General features: G+C 44.8%; 1 protein-coding gene across 1 annotated transcript in view; it reads right to left on the bottom strand.

Moving 5' to 3' along the window:
* MX2 (MX dynamin like GTPase 2) overlaps positions 1-23,397 on the bottom strand; it is a 185,770-nt gene extending 162,373 nt beyond the window's left edge. The window contains exon 1 of the mRNA XM_081800296.1: positions 23,386-23,397. The gene's annotated coding sequence lies outside the window, so the exon portion shown is untranslated. The remainder of the gene's footprint in view (positions 1-23,385) is intronic.
* Positions 23,398-24,075: the final 678 nt, after the last annotated feature.

Raw genomic sequence — 24,075 nt, 5'->3', positions numbered from 1 at the left:
TGTTTCCTTTGCTGTGCAGAAGCTTTTTATCTTGAGGAAGTCCCAAAAGTTCATTTTTGCTTTTGTTTCGCTAGCTTTTGGAGATGTATCTTGAAAGAAGTTGCTGTGGCCAATGTCAAAGAGGTTACTGCCTATGTTCTCCTCTAGGATTTTGATGGATTCCTGTCTCACATTGAGGTCTTTCATCCACTTTGAGTTTATCTTTGTGTATGGTGTTAGAGAATGGTCAGGTTTCATTCTTCTGCATGTGGCTGTCCAATTTTCCCAGCACCATTTATTGAAGAGACTGTCTTTTTTCCACTGCATGTTTTTTCCTGCTTTGTCGAAGATTATTTGACCATAGAGTTGAGGGTCCATATCTGGGCTCTCTATTCTGTTCCATTGGTCTATATGTCTGTTTCTGTTTGTTCCAGCACTTTGAAAAATGTCATTGGAACTTTGATCGGGACGGCATTGAAGGTATAGATTGCTCTGGGTAGCATAGACATTTTAACAATGTTTATTCTTAAAACATTTTAACGGAAAAATAAATGCATCTATATGTTTTCAATGGTTGACCTCATAAGTTTCTTTTCTAATTTTTCTGCAAATGAGGGATATGAAAACGCAGCTTGGTTTATCATGAGGGGAAAGAAGCCTATGTTTTTTTTTACAGAAGCCAAAGTTTTTCATATGAGTTGCAAAGTTTTGTGTTGGTTTTGGCTTTGGTTTTGGTTTCTGTAAGAGCTCGTAAGACGGGAGCCTCTCCCCAGAGCTGGCAGACCCCGGGCTCTCCTGAGGCCTTGCTCCTGCCAAAGGTCTGCAGCGCTGTTCCAGAGGGCCGACCTCAAATCGGGGAGTGCGTGGAGGAGCACGACTGACCCCTGAATGAAGGGCAAGAATGTCTCCACATAGGTTTTCCGCAGCAGGAAAATGAGTCCTAATGCCTGGAGGGAAATAGCCTAAAAGCTAGTGTATAGACACAGATACAAATACAGGTCTAGAGCGCAGGTGTATGGCTGCAGCGTGTGTGCGAGTGTGTGTACATATGTATATAAATGTTAAAATATGGGTATGGGCGTGCCCAAGGACATGTATGTGCGTACACACACATCTATTTGTATGCACACATAAATGCATGTGTGGACATGTATGTGCACATGGATGGATGGATGACTGATAATAGATGCTAAGTAGGTAGATAAATGGATGGGTGGGTGGATAGATAGATAGGCAGACAGACAGACAGATGGACACAAACCATAAAACTTGCATTTTCAGAAGCTGGGAATATAGGATCCCCGGTCTACTGAGTCTAAAGGCAGAAACCACCAGAACAAACTTAGGGTTAGGCCAAATCAAAATTCACGATAGGGTCAGGTCAAGACTCAGCCCAGAAACCTGCAGGGAGCCCTAGTGCAGCAGGCTAAAATCAAGGGTACTCCAGGGGGAGCCTGTGAACAGCTTTCAAACTCAAGTGCGGCCCCACAGGGAGGGAGTTCAGACCGGGGAGGGGGGGGGGGACTCGGCCACTCCAGCAAGGCCACTGGGGCCACTGGGGGCGCCGGCACACGCTGCCACATCTTGCCTTTTTTAAAGTGGCTTTGTTATCTACGAGTTTTAAATGTTGGCCCAATTTATTAAAAAGGGGGCACATAAAACTCTTACATGGCAACATACATCCCTGAGGTGACAACAGAGTCGATGGAGATCCCTGGGGTATCTTGGCACAAAATACTGAAAAGCCATGGTCTCTATTCCCGCAGAGTTTCTAGAAGCTTCTAGAGCTTCTAGTCTAGAGGGGAGAAAGAAACTCATCACTGCAGGAAAACGTCAGAGCTGGCCGGACACGCGGCAGGGCTGCAGGACGGCCTCCGCGAGGGAAGGCAGGAGCCGTAGGCGGGGGTGCTGCAGGGGGAGGAGGAGCAGTGAGCAGGGGTTTGGAGACCTGAAAGACTCCCCGAAGCGAGTAGTGACGACTTCCACCACGAGCGCCCCCTGCACAAGCCTCCTCGTGCCTAGTCCTGCTTCGGGGGGATCCCGTCTTCTTGTTCCAACCCAGCCCACTGTCCTGTTGCTTTGTCCCCGTTTCTCTTTTCATTTTTATAAAACACCAGAGCTTTACTTAGCATCACCGTGGCAAACACACTTTGCCAAATGATTCGTTTCTTATTTTGTTCGTGGCATCTTCCTACCATACGAGTCTTTATATAGAAAAATATGAGTATCTTTATTCCATAGCTCTTCTGTTTTCCTCGTTAACAAAGTCTCTCTACCCTTAGAATTCCTTTCACAATTTTTGTTGAGTTTTTAAAAAAAAAAAATGTATTTCCTTAGTCAATCTGCAATTTATTTTTGGGTCTCATCTGACCTAAGGGTTCAGTGTTATTTTTTTCCAGATGGACAATCAATAAGTTATTCCAGAATCGTTTTTTTGAATAAGCCAAATTTTCCAAATAAATGTCAGTTCTATCTTTATCATAAATTAAAGTTTCCTGCATATTAGAATTGACTTGAGATCCTCTGTTCTATTACATTAATTCATGTGTCCCTATGCTAAAACAATATTGATTTGATTATGCTACATAAGTGTAGTGTAAATTTCCCCCACTACTGTTCTAATTATTTTCCAGGTAATTTTCAGGCTCTTTCTTCCCCATGTAATCATTTAATTTTGCCACACCATGGCCACTGCGCATGCGAACACACACATGCACACACACACAGGCTGAATCCTGGAATTAAAAAGTCAGGCACCTGTTCCTTTCTTAAAGCTATTATCCCCTTTATAAAGATGAAAATTATCTGAATGGGCAATATTTCCCAGCATGTTTTTACACCTGAATGTGAATGAAATCCTGAGTCCCCACGTGAGAGGAACTTTCTAGAGATGCAGAAAGATAGGCAGGATGTCTAAAGCAGAAGCTAGGAGCCCCAAGCCTGCAGTGTCTGGGACAAATCCTCTTCATTTCATGGTTTGAGAGGCTCCATCCTGTCCCCTGGATACTTTCCCTCGCTTATTGCAACAGTTCTTACAGAAAAGGGGTCAACAGACTTTTTTTTTTAAAGGCCAGATAGCAAATATTTTAGGCTTTAAGGGCCAAAAGGGAATATGGGAGATATCATGTAGGAACTTATGTAACCATTTCAAATTTAACTGTTGAAAAATGTGAAAACCGGGGCGCCTGGGTGGCTCAGTCAGTTAAGCGTCTGCCTTTGGCTCAGGTCATGATCTCAGGCTCCTGGGATCGAGTCCCACACCGGGCTCCTTGCTCAGTGGGGAGTCTGCTTCTCCCTCTGCCTGCCGCTCCCCCTGCTTGTGTGCTCTCTCTCTCTCACACACACACACACAAATAAATAAAAATAAAATCTTTAAAAAGATGTAAAAACCATTCTTAGTTAGTAGGCCCCAAGGAATTTGGCCCATAAGCTGTAGTTCAATGAGCCTTACTCTAGAACCTTGCCGAAACTTTGTTCACAAAATTCCAGAATCTAAAGCTACTGTCGCGCTAAAATGTTGGTAGGTGGTTATGCACATAAAAATATTGCTTCCATAAAAATTACATACACACAGTACACATGGAAGCTACACATTGAAACCTGACAATATTGCGTGTCCGACCATATTGACCCAGAATGATCAAGACATAGCCTATCCTAACAATACATACCAAGACTGCTGAACTTTAAAAGGTTAGTTGGGGGCGCCTGGGTGGCTCAGTTGGTTAAGCGACTGCCTTCGGCTCAGGTCATGATCCTGGAGTCCCGGGATCGAGTCCCGCATCGGGCTCCCTGCTCAGCAGGGAGTCTGCTTCTCCCTCTGACCCTCCCCCCTCTCATGCTCTCTCTATCTCATTCTCTCTCTCAAATAAATAAATAAAATCTTTAAAAAAAAATAAAATAAAATAAAAGGTTAGTTGGTAGGTACCTGGATGGCACAGTCAGTTGGGCGTCCAACTTTTGGTTTTGGCTCAGGTCATGCTCTCAGGGTCGTGAGACCGAGCCCTGCATTGGGCTCTGCGCTCAGCTCGGAGTCTGCTTGGGATTCTCTCTCTCCCTCTTCCTCTGCCCCTCCCCCACGTCGCACACTCGTGCTCTCTCTCTCTCTAAAATAAATAAATAAATCTTTAAACAAAAGTTATTTGGAAATTATAAATAAATAAATAAATAAAAAGTTATTTGGGCATCTCTGCAAAAAGAACAAGTGCTTTATAAGGGGGAAAATAAGATTATCAACAGGCTTTTTGAGAGCAATGGTTTGTGCCATGAGAAAATGGCGTAACATTTCAGATTAAAAAAAAAAAATGTGAGTCCACGGTTCATAGTCAACAAGGTGACTTCCAAGTATAAAAGGCAAAGAAACACTGCTTTCAGCATGTATGAGCTCTCCTTAGGGAACTTGCTCAGGAAACAACTTCAGAAACCAAAATGACTACTTGATGCAAGTACTACAGACAAGCATTAAATGTATCGTGACTTCTAGAGCTAAGTCGTAATGTGGGTTAAAGGGAGCGAGTGTGGCATGAATTGGCCTCTTTGACAATGTAGATCTAGTATTGAAGACAAATAGGAAGAACATGTGCAAACAAGCATTTTCCTGCTTCCAGCAATCATACTGACAGGGATGGTGTTAGTGTTGGTGTTCTGAGATTTTGCATGTGCAAAGTGGGGTAAACAAACAGTTACGGGTATTCTGAGCCTATCATTCCCCTTGTCATTGAGAACTAGTGTTCTTAGTTTAGAAGAAAGAAGATACAGGTGTAGTATAAGAGAGGTTATGTGATCTCCTTCTCGTTTATTTCTTTGCTTATATTTTTTAAGAAGACTTTATTTTTTTGGAGCAGTTTTAGGTCCACAGCAAAACTGACGGGAAAGTATAGCGAGTGACCTGCCCCACGCTTGCACAGCCTTCCGCTCACCAGCATTCCCCACAAGAGTGGTACAACTGTCACAGTTAACGAACCAAAGTCCAGAGTTTACCTTTACATCATTCTTGATGTTGTACATTTTATAGGTTTGGATAAATGCCCTAAAAATCCTCTGTAGTCTATTTACCCCTCCCCTCCCCAACTCCCAGCAAGCCGCTGATCTTTTTTACTGTCTCCATAGTTCTTCCCAGAATGCCACATATTTGGAGTGATACAGGATGCAGCCTTTTCAGATGGCTTCTTTCACTTAGTAATATGCACTTTAAACTCCTCTACATCTTTTCATGGCTCATTTCTTTCTAATATTCCACCGTCTCGATGGACAACAGTTTATCTGTCCATTCACCTATTTTTTGGTTTCTTTCAAGTTTTGACAACTATGAATAAAGTTGCTACAAGCATCCATGGGCAAGTTTTTGTGTGGACGTAAGTTTTCAAATCCTTTGGGTAAATACCAAGGAGTATGACTGCTGGATCATAAGAGCACGTTGTAGTTTTATTTTGAATAAAAGTGAATAAAAGTGTCGAAAAGTATTCATAAGATCGTGTGTGTGTGTGTGTGCATCCTATATGTTTTGACTAAAATGGCTTGAAGGCTTGAAACAATGACCAACCCCAGTAGCATCCACATCCCTCAAACCGGAGTGTTGTACTGTGATGAGAAATAGCCTTTTCCATTAAAAGAAACAAAGACTTCTTTAAAAAATGGCTGATGCTGTTTTGGCACAGGAAATGCACAAGATGAGCCTAAAATCTTTTCACATCATAAAGTATGGATCACGTCAAACAAAGAGTAACTTGAAAAGCTCCCACTGGCCAAAGATGGAACAATTTCAACTTTAATTAAAAAAAAAAAAACAATTACCATGGATCAAAACCTAGCAAGTGTACTAAAATCCATTCTTTCCTAATGATATTTTTTATAAAGCTACTTGGTCACCTTTGAACAATGATAGGGAACCAATTAATTATTTTTATAATTGGTAAAGAAGGAGGGAGAATAGAGCATTTATCTTGAAAACTGGTAAATAAAGGAAAAATATGGTATTTATCTCTGTTTCTATATCAACTACACTATCGGGTAGCCCAGTAGCAGAGTAGGGAAGTATCTCTTTATAAAAGTATCCAGGCTAACAAATGAAAAAGAAATCACCAATTAGCAAACTTCTCCCACCACAGAACAAAATAAAACAAACAAACAAAACCCCCATGAATTAACAGATTGAGGCAATGAGCACCAATGAATATAAACATCTATAAAAAAGGAGAAGATAACCAGACACCATGTGCTTCTGATGAAAGAACACTCCACTGCTTCTTCCAGTCTTGCCAAAGCGACCAAATCTGAAAGTCTGTGCCTGATCAAACCTCAGGACCCAGCTCCCAAAGGGCAGGGAGTAGGAGGGAAGAACAGCATGCGGGACGGAACCGTGCATGTGCATCCAGCAAGATCAAGACTGGGAATCATCGTAGTTCAAACAGCTCAGGTGGCTCAGCAGGTAAATTGGAAGGACAACAGGGGAGGGAAGTGGTGAAGGAAGAAGAAACCTGTAAATGATAAGAGTCTGTCAAACTAGAGAAAAAATGGGTGAAATGAAACTATACTATCTAGGGATTCACAAACTACTAAGAAACACAAGAAAGTTATCACCAAAAAAATCGGGATTAGTGGTTATTTGTGGGGATTTGGTGTGATTGGAATGGGGCACATGGAGAAGCTTCTGGGTGGATGGCAAAATGCTATTTTTGTTGTGGGTATTGGTTGTGACTGTGTTCATATCATAGTAATGAATTATCTATGCAGGCGTCTTACAGGGCTTCCCGTATCTCCCATGTTTTATAACACAAGATTTTAAAAAGCAAAAAACCAATAAACTGGGTGATCTTCAAAGCTATCTTCCCCCTTCAAAAAGTGAATTTGTTTTCACGTACAGGGTTAAGTCCTTAGGGGGAAAGAAAAGATAAAAGTTCAAGATGCGGCTTGGGGGGAAAAATATAAAGAGCAAAAATAATTGGTACTATTCATGCAAGGCCATGTCAAGAGAATTTCTTACAAAATCAATTTCTTGATATTGAGGGTTAAGATGCATGTTTGGTTAATGAGAGGTGCAAACAGCCAAAGTAGTAAAATTAAGCAGAAAGAATATTAGTGGAAAGCTGTGTGTGTGTTTTCTAACCAAACAGAGGTCATGCATTTCAATATCAGATTGTAGCACATTTTGAAAGTCAGACTGTATGTCCAGAAATTTGGACTTTCGACCAGAATTTCTGATAGACTCGCAAATCCTTGGCTGGACACTTGCAAACGGGGTGTCATAGAGATTAGTCCGGCCGGATGGTTGAATTAGGTTTGTCTGTTAGGGGTGCCAAAGGCTCATCTGATGTTCAATACTGTCAGTCTTGACAATCAATATTTTTGTCACATACGTCGTATTTGAAATATTTATACGAGAGGTAATCTACAATAATATTTTATTCTAAATGTCCATACCCACAGTTAAATCTATTTCTCTATTAGTTGAGCAGGTGGTGCACTCATGGCTGAAGCTGAAAGGTTTGCATCATCTGTTGTCCTTCGAGAGAAGCAAGCCAGCAGGACAGGAAGTGTACTTTAGCTCCGAGCAATCCAATTTACTCCATTGTCTCCTTGGATTAAGCGCCAGTTCAGCTAGCCCAGGCACACAGTTGAATTGAATTAACCAGGTTATTCAAAGCCAGAAATCACTATGATAGAGGAATGTTATTCATAGGGTAATCTTATTCTTTATTTTCAATTAGATTTTTTTTTTGTTTTCTTCAAAGGAAATTAAAACACTTTATTAAAATAAATAAAACTTTCTTAAGATAACTCTTCGGTTTACAAACACATAGCAGACCTGACTTTCTGGCTATCTGTCCGAGGCCCAGGCGGGGACACTGGGACATGGATTTCTAGAGTCCTTGCTACTGAGAACAGTCTCGTTGCCTCTGAGATTCCAGATCAACAGCACAACATAATTTGGGGGTGGAAGCGAGGCCTCAGAGTTATAAGAGGAAGATGTGGAAACAGGCCAGATGAAATTAGATCATCCAGTGCAGAGGACAATCCTGGAGACGCTTTAAATAAACCCTTCATATGTTCTAGCCAAAAAATATGCAGGAAGATGTACTTACTGGAATGAGCTTTTTCGACTTTGTAGGGCTGGCTGGAAATAACACTTCTGAAGAGAAGCAGAAAAAGGAAGTAGAAAGTTGAAGGCTCTCCAAAGTCAGGAGACGCTGGGAGGTCACCCAGTGCAGCCCTGCCCCAGCCCACCGCTCATGCAGCCCGCATAAATTCCTGACACAGCATCTCTGACGAGCTGTCACCCGGCTGCTGCATAAGGACACAGAGGGAGGGACCCAGGACACCTGAAGACAGCCCTGGAGCCTGAGCCAGCGCTGGGAAAGATGCTCAGTGACGTTTGTCTTCAGGCTCCCAAGTTCCCTGCTCCACATCCTTTCTCCTCTGCAGAAAGTTTCTGTAGTCTTTCACCCGCCTAATACCCACCTGTGTCCTGGCTGGGGAATTTCCCAGGTAGAGTTCCAAAATGGGATGTGCTGCCTTGTGTGATAAGAAGCTCCCTGTTATGAGAAGCAACCAAGCCAAAACTGCATGACCATGAGCAGGGAAAGCACACTGGGAGGGGAAGCAGGACTGAGAACCTCCAGCCACACATAAGCTGAGGTTCTTATGAGAGCAATCGTATATACTGATATCAACTCAACAAGTCTTGACTTACATTTCAGGCCAGGCACTGTGTTGGGCATTACCAGGAAATCACAAGCTCAGTGAGAGACAGAGAGAAGGGTGGGGGGAGTTAAGAAAGAAACCCAGGAATATATGGTCAACTGACTTTCCAAAAGTCATCAAGACAATTCCCTGAAGAAAGGAAAGTCTTTCAACAGTTGGCACTGGAACATGTGGGTATCCACGAAGGTGGGTGGTGGGGGGAGTTCCACCCTTACCTAAAGCATACCCGGAATGAGTTTGCAACAGATTATAGATCTAAACCTAAAAACTAAAATTTTAAATCTTGTAGAAGAATATGGGGGAGGGGATTTTTGTGTTCTTGCAGTGGATTTTTAGCCAAGCAGAAAAAGCACAAACAAAAGAAAAAATTATAAATTGGACTTAATCAAATTTAAAATCTTCTGTTCTCATTCGGAATATGAATAGGGGTGCCTGGGTGGTGCAGTCGGTTAAGTGTCTGACGCTTGATTTCAGCTCAGGTCATGATCTCAGGGCTGTGAGCTCAAGCCCAGCATCGGGCTCCATGCTCAACATGGAGTCTGCTTGAGATTCTCTCCCTCTCCCTCTGCCCCCTCACTCATGCGCTCTCTTGCTCTCTCTCAAATAAATAAATAAATCTTTAAAAAAAAAAAAGAAAATGAAAAGATAAACCATAGTTTGGGAGTAAGTACTCATAATGCATATATCTGATGAAGAATTTGTATCCAGAAAGTATAAAGAATGTACACAAATCGATAATAAGGCAAAATTCCATAAAACGTGAGCATAGGATTTGAACAGCTATGTTACAAAAGCAGATATAGGAATGGCCAATAAACACATTAAACACATTGAAAGATGTTCAAGATCATTAGCCATTAGGAAAATGTGAATTAAAACCACACTGAGATACCATTGCAGATCCAGTAACGTCCAAAATTAAAAAGACAAACAATGCCAAATTGGCAAGGATATAAAGCATTTGGAACTCTCCTACATTGCTGATGGTAACGTAAAGTGGTTCTACCACTTTCGAAAACAGTTTTGCTATTTCGTACAAAGTTAAACATATATTTAGCACACAACCCACAATTCCAATCCTAAGTATTTATCCAGATAAAAATGTGTGTCCACACAAAATCTTGTACGTGGACGTTTACAGCAGCTTTATTCATAGTAGCCAAAAACTGGAAACAACTCAAATGTCAAAAATAAGTGAGTAGATAAACCAATTATAGTATACTTACACAAAGGATATGACTCAGTAAGAAGGAAGGAAGGGGAGGAGAAGGAAGGAAAAGGAGGAGAAAGGAAAGGAATGCTTTACTGGAACCTTCAGCAGCTTGGATGAGTCTTAGAGGCATGCTAAGCAAAAGAAGACCCAAAAGAGTACTTACTGATAAACCCATATATCTGAGTTTCTAGAAAAGCAAACCTAATTTACAGGGACAGAAACAGGTCATTGCCTACCTGGGCTGCAACAGATGAAGGGGCATTACAGAAGTGATGAAAATGTTCTACGTCAGGATTGTGGTGGTAGTGACACGACTTATAAACTTGTCAAATCTCTTGAACTAGGGGCACCTGGGTGGCTCAGTCAGTTAAGTGTCTGACTCTTGATTTCGGTTCAGGTCATGATCTCAGGGTCGTGGGATTGATCGAGCCCCCGCAATAGGCTCCACGCTCAGAGGAGTCTGCTTGTCCCTCTCCCTCCCCTCTCTAAAAATAAATAAATAAAATCTTTTTAAAAATCTCTTGAACTTCAAGAGTGTATTTTATTGGATATAAATTATACCTCAATAAACTTGATTTTAAAAATATATATAAAGCACTCATCCTTGCATCTGCCACATAGCAAATGCTTAACGAATGAGGGGATGGGGAAGAGGGAAAGAATAAGAGGAGAAAAAGAAGAGGAAGAAGAAGTCATGATTGTTAAATTTATTTCCTAAAAGTATTTATTTGGTGGGGCACCTGGCTGGCTCAGTGGGAAGAGCATGTGATTCTCAGGGTCATGATCTCAAGCCCCACGCTAGGTGTAGAGATGACTTAAATAACTAAAGAAGCCTTAAAAAATAATTTGTTTGGCAACAAAACTTATTTAATAACAGCTTAATAACAAGAGGACATCACAGTTGTTGACATGATCAGGACATTGGTTTGCTCCCAGTGAGTTCATAAACAACTAAGGGAAAGGGACGTCCAATACTATACACATGCACATCTACTATCGTGGACTAACTGTACTGTTATGCTAACACAGAGACATAGTGCAGGAATCCCTTCCAAAGGTTTCTCCAGAAATTTGTTTTTCTAAATCTCCAAGTTCAGGAAAATGGGTCAAGAAATAGGAAAACAGAAAAAAGTATCAGAATTCTTCTGTGACTATAAGTTGAACCATCAACATAAAGATGTTTTGAAGGCATCTCCTGACATCGCGTTGCAGACAGGAGCAGGAAACCCTGACACGTGGAGTTGACAGGGAAGATGCACATTTCCAGGAACTGGGGCAGGATTAGGCAGGAGAGAAGTGGTCATGCTCTCCGTAGTCCCTCAAGCCTGCACCTGCTGCCATTTTGTAGCTGTGTGTTCTTGGAGGCTAATGGTGAGGCGTTCCTGGAAACTGGCTTATCACATATTTACCTTCCACAAATCTTATAAGTGGTGTGCCAAGGAATAATAAGTGTTGAAAGCAAAATATGTCCTTAAATTGTCTATTTGATGAAGTACTATCAACCTGGATAGGAGATCAAAGTTTTCCATAGTTTTACTTATCTTCACTAGCATTTCCTGGTGTTTGAATATTTGCTGTAGGCTGCAATGCTTTGAAAATACTGCTGAATTTGATATTTCTTATTTTTTTAAGATTTTATTCATTTATTTGAGAGAGAGAGAGAATGAGTGGGAGGGTGGGGGGGAGAGGGAGAAGCAAACTCCTCCATTTGAGCAGGTAGCCCGACGAGGGGCTCGATCCCAGGAACTTGAGATCATGACCTCAGCTGAAGGCAGACACTTAACTGACTGAACCACCCAGGTACCCTTGATATTTCTTATTTACAAGATTTTTAGGTATCATTAACAGTGAGCAAAGAGCATGAAGAACATTGGAAGTATTTTAAGAATAACTTATGATCATGGGCATTCCTGAGAGTTCTCCCAAACTGAGATTTCTCATTCTCAAATCCCAAAGATTAATATCTATTAGGAAGTTGGAAACAACCACAAATAACAGCTATGGAGAGAATTGTGACATGATTGAACTGCATAGGCTTCATAAGTTGGGTGATATTTGAGCAAAATATTGAGGGATGAGCCTTGGATATAGCAAGACATGGCTGTTTACATCAAGAATCATGCAGGTAGAAAGAGAATGGACCCAGCAGGAGTGCTCACCACCCCCAGCAAGTGGGGAAGGGTGCTGAGGGTTGCTAATTCGGCCGTCAGGGTGGTCCAATCTACCAGGCAGGCCAACTCATAATCCAGTCAATGTGACACCATTCATCAGCCATTCAAGCAAGCCGTTGCCCGTGAAGAGTGGAGATGAACATGGATAGGACACAGCGATGGAGAAACCCTGCCCCCAGCTCGGGAACCATGATTCTCCTCATCGGGGATTTAAGGAACTCACGGATGGAAGCTCAGCACCATTGGCCTTCCTATTGCTCTGTTGGACCCTGTACTTCCATTTAATGGGTAGAGCTTCAGACCAAGTCTTCCTCATATGTCCCAGGTCCAGGGTCTGGGTCTCAGTGGGCCCAGGTCCTGCTGGGTCCCACTACTGGGCACCCGAGCCCAGCATTCTTCCAGCCAACCCCCTCGGGAATTTGAGTCCTGCAGGACATGGCCACCAATCGCCTGGCCCTGATGGCTGGCCCTGCCCCTCTCACTCTCCTTACTCCCCACCCCACCCCATCCTCCCATCCACTGGGGCTGAAACTGCCCACCTGGACCTCTGACACACTTACCAGCCCACCACGTCCATCTTGTAGCAAAATCACCTGAATTGTAAACATGGATTTTTTCCCCCTTTTCGAAAACCTTCCTCTATTTCAAGAAGATGACTGGTCTCAGTATTTCTTTGTCTCAGTCAGAAGACAGAAGCTACTGAAAGTCACAACTTGTTCTGTCTTGGGTGAGAACCTAAGTTCCTCTGAGAGTTCATGTGGGGCAACCCAGAAGAGTGGGAACTGCATCCATGATATAAGGTTGGAGGCTGTGGCATGGGGCAGATTTAGGAAGAGTGGGGACCCTCATAAAACTGACAGTAGCAGCCAGAAGAGGGACTGTCAGAGGGGAGGGCTGGTGGGCCCCTCTCAAGGCTGCACAGGATGGGGGCACCAGGTGGCGATTCCTGTGCCCCCCAAGCTAGGCAAAAGGAGCAGAGACCACACCTGAGGAGTCACATCACGGAGAAGGAAAAAGAGGCCCCTTCACAGAAACCGGAGAGCCTCCCCGTGCCCCGGCCCAGCCCTGGGGAAGGGCAAACCCTGAGTCTCACTCTGCAGCCTCCTGCACCTCTCTTGGTAGACTGTGATTCGTGGCTGAGTCCACGCCTGCGTGGGTCCGTCTATCTCCAGCTCATATTTGCCCTGCTGAGCCCCAGTGCAGACAGCTCTGGGGGAGGATATTCAAAATAAATCTCTTTTCTCCCACTCAGTATCTTTTAAAGAGGATTAATTGAGTTTACTGAGTTGCTTGAAATTATTTTATGCAGTGGAAAACAGCTGTGTTGATTGCCTAGATGGGCCCATTCAGGGAGCCTTCCGTTTCTGTTATTAAGCTCAGAGGGGCTTCAAGAGGCCCCACAAAGAGGTCTGCACTCATCCTTCCCCCTGGAGGGCATCTGCTCATCTGACAGGCCAGACTCAGCACTCAGAGCTTCCAATTAAGGCCTGATTACATACCTGAGCCGGCTCCTTCTGAAGGCATTCAAACCTCTCTTACTGTTTTGTTGAAAAGTGATTCGAGCTGGGGGCGGGAGGCGGTGGACAACAGCAGACAAGAGCGCAAAATCAATGGGTGTACCCTCTGCTGTGACCAGTTCACTGAACTTCCAGATTAGACCTCTTGATATCAGAGGAGGAATTCTGAAATGAAAAAACAAACCACAAGCATGAAGACAAACGCGCCTCCCTCTGCAACCAGAGAGGCCGGAAGCTCATGCAAATGTTACCCCGGACAGTACTGGGGGGAAAGTCGCCTGTGTCAAGAGAGTCAATTTTGTTTCTAAAGATCCAGTTGCTGTAATTTATAAAGGGACAAAGCTAGTATTTGGGATAGAAATTATTTACTTTTTAATTACAGCATTGATGCTCTTTGTTCTCTTTAAAATATCAGAGGGGTTTTGCTGGTGCCGTCTTCAAGGTGAAAGCAGGTCATCGGGGCACAATTTCAGCAGGTAGTTCAGCCACTGGCCACACAGAGTGGGCAGCTTCTCAGCCAGGCTGCTCAACCCTGCTGGGATCGGGCTGCCGGGGACACCCCTGACCCTTGGTGTGGAGGCAGAATGATGGCCCCCTAGAGATGCTCACATCTTAATCCCTGGGGCCTGTGACATGGAGGAAGGGAATTGGCAGATGTGATTAAGGACGTTGAGATGGAGAGACTTTCCTGTGTAATCCGAGTTGGCCCGACGTAATCACAGTGATGGCTACGAGAGGGGGGCAGGAGGGTCAGGGACACAGAGGGATGGACCAATGGAAGTAGAGGTCCGAGTCAGAGAGAGGGGAGAGCCTGGAAGATGCTACATGGTGGGCTTTATAGGTGGAGAGAAAAGCCACGAGGCAGAAACGCAGGTGATTCCTAGAACCTGGGGAAGGTGCAGAAACAGGTCCCCCCCCGCCCCCACGAGACCTGAGAAGGAACCAGCCCTGCTGACACTTTGGTTTGAGGACTTCTGACCTCCCAGACTGTAAGGCGGTAAAGTGCATGTGGTTCGAAGCAACTAGCTTGGTGCTGGTTTTGTTACACCAGCCCCGGGAAAGCAGCTCCCTGGTGAGCCCGAGAGAGTCCAAGGGCCCTTGCCACCCCCACCCCCAGCTGCAGCAACCTCCTCCGAGGGGGCTCGCCGTCCCTGCCATTTAGACGCGTGGGAAACACTCTCTCCCTCACTTGCTGCCAGGATGAACTATGCCTTCCCAGACTTCCAGGTTTTCATCCCAAACAATACAATCCCAAAATGGGGCTGGTATTCTTGAGGCCCCTGCTCCATCTCTGGCAGCAATGTAACTAGATAAAAACTAAATTTGAGGATAATTTTAAGCTCCCAGCAGACCGTATTCTAGACATCACATGTGAGTCTGACTGGGGGAGGTATTTGGCCCCAACTTCCAAGTGTCTGTACGGATGAGAAGCAAACTTTGAAGCGTATCTAAACCATTTTCACGAGGCCAGGCATTTCTCTTGCCAAAGCAAGAGGAGACGTTTTCTTTCCAAGGACTCAAGTTCTAGAACGTATTTTCTTAAGACTTGAGGGGATCATCAAGGTGACTAGAAATAAGAAAAATCCATCTTTTCAGACCCAAGCTTAGCATGCAGACACCAGCCGTGGAGACAGCTAGTTTGTTCCTTTTTCCTCATCATCTGATTTGTCACTACTCCCCGGGACTCAGATGATGTGAGGATGTGTAATGAGGGAAGGGAACGAGAATGCTCACATGCCAACGGATCACAGGGTTCCTCAACCAGTGTATTTTTATCTCTGTCCCCAGGCTTCCTACCAACTGATATTCCACAGTTGGGTAAAAAGAAGGTTAGCAGGCGGGTGGCTTGTCCATCATCAGCTTCCTTCCCATACACGTGGCAGGTATCACTAATGGATCAAGACGCCCTTCCCTCCCAGCCTGCATGCGGACCCATCACTCTCGACATCATCACCAACAATCAAGGCCTGATCTCAGCTCCCAAGGAAACCTATTTGCCAATCCTGGGGCAAAGCAGCCTACTAACGCAAAATATCATCAAGGATATCTCGTCGATAGATATTTGCCTTCCACGGTCTCCAGCACGGTGGGGCCTCTAGCTCAGCACCCCCGGTCCTTAAAGAGGTGGCAGAGAAACAGCCTGCTCCAGGTAAGGAGGGTCAGACAGGCTGCTTCACAGCAGGCTCCCTAGTTCAGGAGCCAGGTGGAGATTCCCAAGATGCTCCAACAGGGTGGGGCTGAGAGAGGACGAGGGGGGACAAAGGGGACACAGGAAGGTGCTGAAGACAAACTTCCCAACTTGACCACGTGGCCCAGCACCTCCGATGTGAGCAAGGTTGGGGGGGGGGTCTCCTCCCTCCAGACCACATCCATCCTCCTCTCCAGTTCATGAGCCTGTGGGACACCCTGTTCTAAGGGCCCGTGTAGCATTTCAGTTGCCATGGAAACCTCCGGCTTCATCTAGTGATTTCTTGAGGGTTTTATTGAGCTACACCGTGTACTGTGTACCTACGTCGGCTGTAAAAGTTAGGGCATCCCAGGGCTCAAAGTCTCCCCTGAAGTCATGATTTTCATGAAGACGTGTTTGCTCCGTTCCTGGGGAAGGTTGCTGAGGGGCGGCGTTGACTTAACAGCATCTCCTGTAGCAGAAAATCTGACTGCAGGTTTCTGGAATGTGAACCTCATAGTACATCCTGACGGGCACTTCCCTGTGGCACCCCCTCCAGGTCGGACAGAAGGCAGCCAGCTCACTGGCCATTAGACCTGGCCATGCGGGAAGGGGGGTCTAAACCACTTACCCAGAAAAGAGGCTGCACTAGACTACCTTTGTTTTCTGTCTTTCCTCGTTTGAATCGTTAAAGTCAAAGCAGAATTCAGCCTGGATCCTTCCTAAGACGGTAATAACACTTACCTAATTCATTTCTCACATTAAAAAAACTAAATATCAGACTAAGGAACGAATTAAATTATGGAATATCCCTGAGATGATTGCAGATCTCACCAATGTGGTAGAACAACATTCGGGGACACCAGGGTGCCAATTCTAAGTGAAAAAACAGTCTACAAAACTACACACTAGGGTATTTTTCGTGATTTGTAAGTATGCATGGAAGTTGAGAATTCTATAAACAAGAGTGCCTAAGGATGGGGCAGGTAATGAATGTTTTCTTTTACTTTGTCTTTATTTTCTGATCTTTTTTCTGTTAAAAAAAATGCATTGTTTTTGTAAAAGGGAAAACATTAAGTTCTTTAAAGTCCAAAAAAAATGTAGCACATCTAGTAAGTCTGTTTACCATGGTAAGCATGTTAAACAATACTAGTAGGCAGGAGAAAAGTGACTGAGCAAGTTCTTGGCTCTGCTTTACTACCCTAATGCTCACCGTGAGGAATGAGAGAAACACGTGCTCCTAGCAGACTCAGAGGCGTGTGTGTCCTTCACCCACCTCCTCCGGTTCCAGAGGGGTAACTGCCATCACCATGGTCATCACGGGCATCACCACTGTGACCTCCGGGCCCACCACGGTACTTCTCTTAACAGTGGCCCTCACTGAGCACCGACCCACCGCTGGGTGCTCCTGCGTGCCAAGCGGCCAGCTGGCCAACGCCCCGGATGTTAAACCCCGTCACCTGGAGAAAACAGACTTTCCCCAGAAACCGGTGGGGATCATGCTGTTTTGCCCAAACCTGCTCTACCCCGAAGTAGAGGAAAAACAGTTACATTTTGTCCATATACCTCCTAGCATTTATTGCCTGTACAAAGGGGAGGAGAGAGAAAACAAAGAGTTGCGTCTCCAAAAATGATGATGCTCTGAAAGTGAGGCGCAGACAGGGGTGTGTGTGGCACCTGGAGACTAGGAATCGAATGTAGGGCATTCTAGGAAGGGTTCGAGTCTTGTGGAAATCAAGTGAGCATCTGGCTTGAGCATAATGTACGATATTTGCCCCCCCCCAAAAGCCTGTCTGAGACCTCAGTATTTAGAGAGCTGGTGCCTTTCCTCAGAAGAGTCTGTGTGTGTATGTAAGTGAAATTCTATTTTAAATGTTTCCAAACTCATCATATAAACACGCGCACACAGGCACGCACATGCGCACACGCACACACGCGCCCCAGCCTCCTTCCTTGAAGAAAGCTGATGCGAGGAAATTATTCAGTGTGGTTTCAATCCTGGGCAGCAGGACAATGAGCCGCCCACAGTGAGGTAACCAGATGTCCCCTTTGGACACAGCCCTGCACGCTGCTGATGGTGGTGGACTGTCGGGATGCCAGCCAGAGCTCAGGAGCGACGCAACAGAGCACTGAAGAGCCGCGCGGATTGCTGGCAAAAGTAGCGAGTGGAGAGGCAGTCTTCAGCACGCGTGGAGAGGACACTGGGGACCAGCCACCTTCACACTTAGACGTGTTTGTCAATGGCAGGAATGCCACAGGAAGAACAAAAGGAAGTTTCAGAAGAAGAAGAACCAACCATCCAGGGGAGATACACTGACCTTCTGTGCATGGCATTCAAATGTACCTCTGATGGGTTTGTCCTTTTTACAGTGAACATGCATATTTTAAAAATTAATAGAAAAAACATATATGTTTAGATGCATATAATGGGGCGCAGGGTGTGGCCAGTCCATCAACGCACCATCCATTCATCAACACACCTTCCATTCATCTCCACGTTGGTGCGTGTGCCCAGAGAAAGGGAGGGGTGGGTGCTGCTCCAGGTTCCAAGGTCACCGCCAGTTGTTTGTGAAGCACTAACCAGACTGACCCACCTCTGCCTTCGCCATCGGACGAAGGGGCACTGTCTGCATCAGTCAGTAGGAGACTGCCCCTCCTTCTGAAGGTCAGACCAAGTGCCACTTAACTGACATCAAGTTTTTGACCCCTCCTCCTCCCCACGCTCTTCCCGTGGTCATGTCCTGTGCTGGGAAGTTGAACAAACCGAAACAAATCCTGACCCACTATACAGTCTGGATGGATGAATGTAGGGATGCCTGTCTTTACTACTTGTAGAAAACAGAAATGTGCATATGATGCTTTGGGCTATAGGCATCATATTTGTTTAGCCTAGCAAAAAACAGCTTCAAACGCCAAGGAAAAAAAAAAAACATTAATAATGCAGATGAATGAGGGGCGCCTTGGGTGGCTCAGTTGTTAAGCATCTGCCTTCGGCTCAGGTCGTGATCCCAGGGTCCTGGGATCGAGCCTCGCCCCGGGCTCCTGCTCAGCGGGAAGCCTGCTTCTCCCTCTGCCCCTCCCCCTGCTTGTGTTCCCTCTCTTGTCTCTTTCTCTGTGTCAAATAAATAAAATCTTTAAAAAAAAATAATGCAGATGAATGGAATAGGGAGGCAGGAAAACCCAGTAACATCCACCCAGCTTCATTACCACTGCATTCATCGGTCAATACACCTGGATAATCACCTCTTTGATTGCCGCCTTGAATGTGTTGTCTCCCAAAGAGAAAGATGGTAGAGGGGCACCTGGGTGGCTCAGTCGGTTAAGTGTCGACTCTTGATTTCGGCTCAGGTCATGATCTCAGGGTCGTGAGATTGAGCCCCATGTTGGGCTCCACACTGAGCACAGAGTCTGCTTGAGATTCTCTCTCTAATAACATTATAAGTAATTTCCCCTTTTCTGTGGATTTTATTTTTCCTGAGATACTTATCCTCTAACTATCCATCAGCTATCCTTTAATGTCTGCTTTTATCATATCCATACCATTATCTGTTTCAAGTACATTTTCAGATATACAGAACCCTCTTCCTTCCCTTATCCTTACTGAGCCCTTTGGCCCTAGACTCATCTCCCTCTAGTTCCGTTGTAGAGCCATCATCCTGGAAAGAAAATCCATTCTTCTTGGACCTTAAGTCTTCCTCTTTTGGTTCAGTCCCTTGTTTTGCTGGAATACATCCTCAAATAGCTTCGTCACCACGGTTTGCCTTCAGGGAAAAAAAAATCTGGGTTCTTGCACAATCTGTCTTCACACTTAGTTGATAATTTTGTTGCATGTATAATTCCAGGCTATAAATCACTTAGAACTGAGAAGACATTCCTCCTTGTCTTTTAACACTGAGCTTGTAAGAAGTCCACAGAACTATTCTTGTACTATTCCTTTGAAAACTGTGTTTTCTTCGCTCTCTATTTCTAGAAATTCTCTTGAATATCTTGGACTTTTAAACTGATATTTGTCATCTCAGGTGTTCACACACATCTCTACCCCTTTGTTGTGTTGTGTTTCTGTTTCATTTTATAGGATGCTTCCTGGATTTCATTGTGGAAACTTCTGTAGAGTTTTGTTGTTTGAAAATAATTTTTGGCTTTCTAAGAGATCATTCTTGTTCTCTAAGAGTCTTTCTTTGTTAAATCCTGTTGACGTATTTCTCAAATTGCTCTCTCTGAAGACACCAATTAGGATTTTTTAAAATACACTTTTACCCGTTGAATTATTTGTTTCCTCCTGGGTCACTTTCTTCTGCTTGTTTATCTTTGCCTTTCTCCTTTACATTACAGGCTCTCCTCAAATGCCCATGACCCCCTGCTGTCCATTTATATTTTTTTATTTAAAGATTTATTTATTTATTTGAGAGAGAGAGAGAGCATGCAAGCATGAGCAGCGGGAGAGGCAGAGAGAGAATCTCAAGCAGACTCCCCGCTGAGCACAGAGCCCTACACAGGGCTCGATCTCACGACCGTGAGATCATGACCTGAGCGGAAATCAAGAGTCGGAGGCTTAACCAACTGAGCCACGCAGGTGCCCGTATTTATATTTTAAAGACCGCAGCGGCTGGGAGCTCAGTGTCTGCAGATGAGGCCCCTCGTGGAAGGTGTCACTGCAGCCTGAGCAGGATGGGAACAGCCGAACTGCCCAGGCCCCAGAGCACGCTGCTCCCGGCCCCAGGCCTCACTAGCTGTGCGGCTACCGCTCAATTTCCTGTTTCTTTAGCAGAAAATCCTTTGCTTTTTTGCCTGAGGGGTAAACATCAGCCTGTTGGCTGTTCTGTGCTCAAAGGTGAAGAAGGGGCTTGTCAGGGCTCAGGTCCTGGTTCGTCCCCCACCCCCCATCTCACTCGCAACCTCCGAAGTGTCTCTGAGTTACAAGCTTCTGTGGGGTTCTGCGGAGTGCCAGATAGGTGTGCAGTGGGGTCGCTCCCAATTATGTTCCCCTCTGGACCCTCCACCCTGATTTATTACTAGTCACCACGACTCCACCTGCTTCTACCTGCAGGAAATGCAGAGCGAGCTGTCATTCAGCGTCCGCTCCCTTCCAATTCTCTTTATGGTTGTAAGTTAATTCATTTTTCATTCCCCAACTCTCTTTTCCATAGGGTTTTGAGAGTAAGAAAAAAGAAACATATGTGAATTGTCAGAAAACAACAACAACAACAACAAAAAACCAGAATGGCCAAAAAAGAAGAGAAGCGGCCTTCCAGGGGTAGAGACCTTGAACTCTGAGTAAACCAGGGGAATTCACAGCTTTTAAATGAGTCCAAGACAATGTGAGGGAGGTGGTGTGTCTACTTGCAGTTGTGGTTTTGCAGCCAAATTAGACTGTTGTGCTAAAACCCAAATCTAGGTGCATTCCAATGTAGTTGGTCGTTCTTAAAATCCACGGTGTTATACGAAAACAATGGATCGTGGATCACCACATCAAAAGCCAATGATGTATTGTATGGTGACTAACATAACATAATAAAAAATAAATAAAATCCACGTACAATCAAATGCACATTGTCATCCACGCCCGTGGAAAGTATGCTTTCGTTGGTAAAGGTACACACAAAAAAATAGTCCATAACGTGACTGAGGGGCAGTAATGACTGATGGGGGCACAAATAAGGACTCTGGGTGCCAAATGTTTTAATTCTTGATTGGGGTGCTATTTACAGGGGTGTCTTTCCTTTAGGAAATGTCCCCCGTCTGGATTCATGGGGTTCGTAGTATACCGTTCGATACATGTCAATTGTTTAAATATGAAGAAATAAAAAGGGGGACAAAATACTTCGAAGAGCCTTCTTTTTAAAGACGTGTCTATCTCGATTTCAGTCTGGTAAGACCCTGAGCAGAGGGTTCAGCTAATCTGTACCCAGATTTTCTGATGCATAGAAACTGTGAGATAATAAACGGGTGTTGTCTTGAAAAAATAAATAAATAAAGACGTGTCTAATACTATAGCACAGATATCCATCGATAGCGTACGCCCCTCCTTCCCCGTAGCGTGAACTTCTCGACGATGGGGGTGTTTCCTCACACCTTAAACAGTTCTTAGGTAGATAAGTCAGGGAGATGAAAAGCACAGCAAGGGAAATGTAGTCAACAACTGTGCGGTAACATTGTATGGTGACGGATGGTGACCACACTGACCGCGAGAGCATCAGGTAATGCACAGAATTATCCACTCACAATGCTGTACCCCTGAAGCTAATATAGCATCGTGCGTCCATTACACTTCAATTAATAAAATGAAGAAAAGAACAGTTTCTGGCTCATAACAGGTGCTCATCAAATGTATGTTGAGGGCCGTCCTGTCTCACCCTCCTGTGCCAAGCAGTGGGGTGTGTACGGCAGGCCCTGAACCGGCCTCCCTGTTGATTAATTGCTATAAACAGACTAACGCACAGCAGGGCATCTTCTTACAGTTTTGCTGCAACCCCGTGAAAAACATCAGCAAATCTGTTGTGCTTTCTGTATGCGCGTGGGTGAAGCCTCCCCACGGCACTTTGTCTCCATTCCTCTTCTTGCAATACGCCCTTGTAGCAAACGCTACCTTGCAAAAAACCCAGCCTTTGAGGTCGGGACAATGAGTGGGGTGAGACTCCATCAATCCCGTATGATGAGCTTTCCTCATGTCTCCCCAACGGAATATGAATTCCACTCCCCCTGGGCTTGCCAAGCCAAAGCAACCTCTCAGGCTGCGCTCGGGTCTGCGCTGAAGGACCGGGAGCGGCCTTCCTGCCTGTTCACAGGGAAACAGAGAAGGCCACTCAGAGAACAAGCAGCTGGGATGGTCTCCCTGAGGGGGTAGCATCCTTGGGCCTGCAGAGAATTTTGCAGCTTTTCTTTATGCATTTTTAATCAATTCTAAGCTTCTTACAAATATGTGCAATTACGTTCTGCACTTCGCTTTGTAATAGGATTTAATGACTCTGCTACAGTCCTCTGGGTGAACATTGATAATCTGACTCTATGATTTAAAGTTTAGCGTTAGCAAAAAAGCAAAAAGGAGAGTATAGACTGAGATGAAGGGTCTTTTGGGGTTTTTTTGGGGGGGGGTTTTAAGGAAATCAGAAGCTGGAATTATGTTAGCTTTCAAAATATCCCTAATATGAGAGAACAGAACGTCTCATTTATTTGCCACATCACATCTGACTAAAAATATGTATACTGAAAATCCCTGACAACATAAGCTCTCTCTCCTTGAAACATTTTACAGATTGTCTTAAACAGGGAGACCCAGAGAGGTCATGTCCCATTTACAAGCATTTAGATATGGAATGTCTTCCAAGTGTCCTTTACAAAGAGAATGTCTCCTACCCTCCAATCACGTGCAGGACCCCCTGTTTCCACCACCCTGCTATATGCTGACCAAATCGTTCTATCACCAAGAAGAATAAACACAGCTCAAATCTACCATGTGTGTGCTCTGTACCAGCCACACATCCATACATCCTTACAAAAACCCAGTGAGCAGGTATTCATGTCATCCCCGCGGTGGAGAAAGACATGGAGACACGAGGAAGGCTTTTACAAAGTCTGTTCACTTTGGGAGCACTGGGGAGCTGCAGCACCCCTATTTATCAAAAAGGGGCCCGTGGACACACATGGTCCTGTGAATGTTGCTACAAACCCTTCAGCCTCACTTCCTGCAGAGAACTCAGCCCCCCACCACTTCTCCGGTGCTGGTGTTAGTGGGGGCCCCCTTCCTGCTTTTCCATGCAAAGCGAGCAAGCACAAAATGTGTGCAGGAGATGTGGCTCATCCTGAACCACCTCTCAATGGCTTTGTTCTGTCTGAGACTCTACGAGGCTATGTGGCCTAAGCTGGGAAAGGGGGGAATGTGGGCAGAAGACCCGAAGCCTAGATGTCATTATTGAGCTGCTCTGCAACCAGGTAGCCTATCTGGGGCTCATGTTTTTATCTAGAAACTAGCCTCAAAGAGCCCCTTTCAGCTCCAGCATAGGTGATTTTATTTAACAATCATTTACTGAGAGTCAACCATGTGCTAGGAATTAAAGATAATCAAGTTTTCTTCTGTGCACAAAGAAGACAAAATGCTTCTCGGTGTGTCCCTGTGGCAAAAGATTCAGGCTCAGAGCTCCTTCTCGGAGGAGCCCTGAAATAAGGCGGATTTCTTGCTTTCCTATTACACAGTAGAACGAACATTCTACTCCCAGAGGCTCCTTCTCACCAACTATTCCTACTCTGGAGGGAAAATGTAGAGATACTCCTCAGTGAGGGTCCAGATTAGCCATGGGATCCAAAGTAACGGAAACAGCTAAAATCCGCCCA

Source organism: Leptonychotes weddellii, chromosome 1, assembly GCF_054177405.1.
Source record: "Leptonychotes weddellii isolate Sample4059 chromosome 1, ASM5417740v2, whole genome shotgun sequence".
Taxonomy (NCBI): Eukaryota; Metazoa; Chordata; class Mammalia; order Carnivora; family Phocidae; genus Leptonychotes; species Leptonychotes weddellii.
The sequence above is the reverse complement of the archived record's forward strand: the minus strand, read 5'-3'. Positions and strand labels throughout refer to the sequence as shown.